This window comes from Chrysochloris asiatica, unplaced genomic scaffold (genome assembly GCF_000296735.1).
Source record: "Chrysochloris asiatica unplaced genomic scaffold, ChrAsi1.0 scaffold00330, whole genome shotgun sequence".
In the NCBI taxonomy this organism is placed as follows: Eukaryota; Metazoa; Chordata; class Mammalia; order Afrosoricida; family Chrysochloridae; genus Chrysochloris; species Chrysochloris asiatica.
In genome coordinates, this window is record NW_006408848.1 from 564,817 (window position 1) to 570,599 (window position 5,783).

A 5,783-nucleotide genomic window follows, 5' to 3' on the forward strand; every position below is an offset into this window, starting at 1 on the left:
TACGCTACCAGAGCTCCTTAGACAGGTCTATAAGGGGACAATAATACTAGGGAAGTACACAATCTTAGAATAATCAACCATTTGAAATAAAAATGGCAGCATTTACCCCAGGACAAGGTTCATAAGGGTCAGGAAAGATGAAGGAATGGAGAGGGAAAAAAAGAAAAGAAGTGGGATGGGTGATGGTATCACATCACAGGGATTATAGTTAGAGAAATGAAACAAAATGAATATGAATTTTTAAATGGAAAATTAATCTGTTGTAGAAATCTTCAAACAATTTACAGTAAAATAAATAAATAAATAAACATCTTTTTAATTTTTTAACTATCCTAGACAGTTGTTGTTGTTAGGTGCCATTGAGTTGGCTTCAACTCATAGCAACCCTATGCACAACAAAATGAAACACTGCCCATTCTGAGTCATCTTCATAATTGTGGTTATGCATACGCCAATACTGTTGCCACTGTGTCAATCCATCTTCTTTGGACTCTTCCACTATTTCGCTGATCCTCCAATTTATCAAGTATGATGTCCTCCAAGGACTGGTCCCTCCTATAAACATGTCCAAAGAATGAGAGGTAAAGTCTTACCATCCTAGCTTCCAAGGATTGTTCTGGCGTACTTCTTCCAAGACACTTCTGTGTATTCTTCTGGCAGTCAATTCTTTGACAACACCATAATTCAAACACAGCCATTCTACTACAGTCTTCCTTATTTATTGTCCAACTTTCAAATGCATATGAGGCAACTGAAAGTACCATGGTTTGGGTCAGGTTCATCTTGGACCTCAAATTGATATCTTTATTCTTGAATACATTCAAGAGATCTTGTGCAGCAGGTGTGCCTCATGCAAGATATCATTTGATTTCTTGACTGCTGCTTCCACAAGTGTTGATTGTGGATTCAAACAACATAAAGTTTTTGACAACTTCAATATTTTCTCTATTTATCATGCTATTTATTGGTCCAGTGGAGAGGACTTTTTTTTTCTTTACATTGAGGTACAATCTGTACTGAAAGATGTAGTCTTTGATCTTCTTCAGTGAATATTTTAAGTACTCTTAAATTACAGCAAGGTAAGTTACATCATCTGTATAACGCAGGTTGTTAATGAGTCTTCCTCCAATCCTGATGCCATGCTCTTTTTCACGTAATCCATTTTCTCAGATTATATGCTCCACATACAGATTAAATAAGTATGATGAAAGAATGTAACTCTGGCACACACCTTTCTTGATATTAAACCATTCAGTGTACCCTTGTTGATGTACAGGCTCCTCATGAGCACAATTAAGTATTCTGAAATACTCATTCTTCACGTCATCCATAGTTAATAATTTCCCACACAGTCAAAAGCATAGTCAATAAAGCACAAGTAAACATCTTTCGAAGGAGCTCTGGTAGCGCAGTTGTTACAAATAGAGCTGTGAACCTCAAGATCAGCAGTTCGAAACTGCCAGCTGCTTTGTGGGAGAAAGATTAGGCTTTCTATTCCTGTAAAGATTTGCAGCATCAGAAACCCTGTTCAGGGTCGCTATGAGTCAGAACCGACTCGACGCCACTTAACAACAACAACAACAAACATCTTTCTGGTATTCTCTGCTTTCAACCTTGATCCAAAAATCAGCAGTGATATCCCTTGTTCTGCATCCTCTTCTAAATTCTGCTTGAATTCTTGGAAGTTCTTTGTTCATGTACTGTTGCAGTCATTTTTTAATTACCTTGAACACACTTTTACTTATATGTGATATGAATGATATTGTTTTATGGTTTCTGCACTCCATTAGGTCACCTCTCTTAGGAATGGGCAAATATATGGATCTCTTCTAAATGATTGACCAGGTAACTGTCTTCAAAATTTCTTGAAATAAATTAGTGAGTGCCTCCAGTACTACATCAGTTTTTGTTTTGTTTTTTAAGTTTTTATTGTGAATTATGTGGGTTTACAAGGGAGAACATAAGTTTTACATTCATCCTATCATATTTTGTTTCATTGCAATGATTACAGTCTTCTCCATGCATCATCAAATAAACAAAAGGTACACCCCACAGGCCTGCCCCCTGGCCAGGAGCACACAGCCACTCTCTCTTCCTGAGTCCAGTGTTTCCAGCTGCTCCATCTGTGCACATCATCATTTCTGACTCCATCCCTGGCATCACTGCCTCTCTGGGTAGGGTACCACTCTTCTCACTTGATGGTCCCAGGGACCTCTGCTCCTGGCCTGCAAAATCAATCACTCCCCACCTTTTGTCAAAAAAAAATCTTTACATTTCTGACCTGCACAGTCAATCCTGATGACAATTATTCACTATTGTACCATAAGAGTCTTATCCCCATTTCCTTTCACCTGCCAGGTCTCAACAGACTGGAAATCATTCAGTGGAGATTCTATATACCCCTGCCCTGTCTGGAACTAGGCTCCATCCTGAAAGTTTGTAAGCCAGTCACTTCTTGCCTTTATAGCCTCCCCTCTCTGCCCCCATTTTGGGTAGCCAACGTCTAAGTTGCCCATCCCTGTCAACCCTGTGTATCGAGGGGTTAGGAGTGATCCTTGCTGTAAAGATTTCTTCCCTTTTTTGAGTTACTACATCCATAATGAGCTCTGATAGCGTAGTTATTATGAATCGGGCTGCGAAGCTACCAGCTGGTCCGTGGGAGCAAGATGAGGCTTTCTGCTCCCGTAAAGATTTACAGCCTTGGAAACACTATACAGGGTCGCTATGAGTTGGAACCAACTCCACAGCACATAAGCACCACCACCATATCCAAAAGTATAGGTGAAGTTCATCAAGTTGTAGCAGCTTACTCTTTTTTCCCCTCTTCTTTCTTCTTCTAGTCAAGTTCTGATCATACAGCCATCAAAACCAGGTCAAGTGGGTACTATCTGCAAGTATGGGTGTTCTTGTGCATCTCCCCTGACTTCATATCAGCTGGACACTTCACTCTCTGCTCTAGTCTTCTGTGGCCATGTCACTGCCTCTGGGCCCAGGTGTCCCTGTGTCTTGTCGTACTGCTGGCCATCCAGGTATCCACCTTGGTTCATAGGGGTCTATTAAATGTGTCAGACTTAGCTCCCAACTTTATTGCTGTTTTTCCCCCTCTTCCCCTTATCATTGACCAACGTGGTCACCAGCCAGACCACATGCCTGCTCATATATCCCCCTTGAGTCTTAGTCTTAGAAAGGAGTTTGCTCTGAGGGGACCCAATGATTTGCCTTGATGGTTCCCAGTTGAATAGCTTACTTTTTCTTGTAGTAGTCAATCAGACTGCCATTATTGTTTCTGATTTTTCTTGCCGGTCTTTCTTTCACAAAGTATCTTCTAGTCACTCCAGCCCAGTCTACTCGTCCTTTCCAGTGGAGATTTCCTATCTCAGATGATTCTGGATGGGGTTCTGGATTCCAACTATGGTCTTATGCAATGCAAAGGGTCCACAGGAAGCCTCTTTCACTGGGCAACTTCTAGCCCCCTTTAAGGTATTCCAATCAGTTATAGGCTGAAGACGGACTTACAAGCTTTCTATTGTGGTGTTTCTGGCTATTCCTTTCTCCCCCCTCTAAAGTGTCTATTGTACAATGGTAGGCAAGGGAAACCAAGATTCAAAAGACAGCCACATGTTAACATTATTCCCCTCTTTTACGCATTCAAGCCATGCCTCAATCCCTGTATCCTGGAGCCCTGTTGTTCCAAGGTTGTGCATACATCATTTACCTGTGTCCCACTTAGCCCAAGAGAACCTGTCTAACTATTCTCCCATCTGCCTTGTTCTTCCATTCCCCTTCCCCTTCTTGTGTACTGACCCCCTGGCCCCCAGCACCCAAGTTATCCTGGGTCTATTCCCTTCCCTGTACTCTATCTTCCTCTCCCTCTCTCCCCTCCTCTCATCCCATACATCCCAGTGATCAGCAATTATATATATAATTTTCCCCCCTTTTAAGGGTGGGTTATTTTTCTTAGTCTTTTACAATATGGTCTTATGCAGTATTTCTCCTTTAGTGACTGAGTAATTTCACTCAGGATAATGTCCTCAATGTTCATCCAGGTTATTCAGTGGCTTGCAGCTGCCTTGTTGTTCTTCAAGGTAGCATAGTATTCCATTGTGTGTATGTACCACAGTTTGTTTATCCATTCTTCAGTTGATGGGCACTTAGGCTGTCTCCATCTTTTTGCTATTGTAAATAGTGCTGCTATGAACATTGGTGTGCATATATCTACTCGTGTTATGGCTCATATTTCTTGTAGGTAAATACCAAGTAGAGGAATTGCTGGATCATAAGGTATTTCTATTTCCAGCCTTCTGAGGAAGCACCATATTGCTTTTCATAGAGGTTGGACCATTTTGCAATGTAAGAGAGTCCCAGTCTCTGCATCCTTGCCAGCATTTATTGTCCTCTACTTTTTTGATATTTGCTGTTATTGATGGTGTGAGATGGTATCTCATTGTTGTTTTGATTTGCATCTCTCTAATGGCTAGTGATCGTGAACATTTCTTCATATGTTTGTTGGCTGCCTGGATCTCTTCTTTGGTGAAGTGTCTGTTCATGTTCTGTGCCCGTTTTTTAATTGGGTTATTTATCAGTGTTTTTGTTTGTTTGTTTGTTTAACAACTTCTAATTTTCTTAGACTCATACTGTATACATTCCGTGTTATGCTTACTAATGTCTTCAACTGTTTCTCCTCATTTTAGGTTGCATTTCAAAATCAGTAAATAAAGGCAGAAAGCTTTACTCCATTTGTTTTCATCATGATCAACTCTATTTTGAGGAGGCACCAGTCTTATTTTGAGTGCTTTTCAACCTGAAGGGCTCATCTTCCAGCACTACATCTGACAATATCTTAATGCTGTTCATAATGTTTTCACCTTCTGACATTATATCTGACAATGTCCTGCTGCTATTCAAAAGAAGTTGGGCTGCTTAATTTCAAGGTCAGCCATTCAAAACTACCAGCTGTTCTATGGGAGAAAGATGAGACTTTCTACTCCCCTAAAAATGTACAGCCTCAGAAACCCTATGCAGGGTTGTTATGAGTTGGATACACCTCCATGGCACATAAACACCATCACACACTTTCAGAAGTAGTCTGCTTTTCCTTCTTCCTAGTCTGTATTAGTGTGGACGCTCTGATGAAGCTTATCCTCCATAGCCTAGGTAAAGGGGTTATTTTTTTTTTCTCTCTCTCTTACATAAGAAGACAGCTCAAAGGTAGGCAGTGCTAGGATATCTTCAGTGACTCAACAATGTTATCATTATCTCAGGCTCTTTTCAACATTCTGTTCTACCATCTCCAACACATTGCCTTTTGTCCATCAGCATGTTGTGTTATGATGATAAGATGGCAGCACTCCCTCACACAACTGCACTCAAAGTGAGGGAGGAAGGAGCAAGATAATTCTGCTTGTACATTTTCAGGCAAAAAAAAAAAAAAATCAGTCATATTTCTCTTTGTGGCTCATTGAAAGTATGTTTGCACTTATCATTAGGTGCAAAGGATGCTATAAAGAAAGTATCTGGTATTTTTATGGTCTCACATTAGAAGCCAAGTTTCAGGAGCCACCAACATATTAGAAGGGGATGGGTTTCTGGGTGAGCAAGTGGAAAACCTTGCATGTAACTGTTATTCCCAAGTATCCCTTTTAATCTGGGTTATACTGGACTGTTCTCTAGCACAACACTATTGACTGAATTCCTCTTTCCTTAAACTCTCTCCTGCCAGGTCACAGCTCTTCTTTATCTCTATAGGCACTCCTCAGTCCCTCACCTAATACCGCTTCACAAGC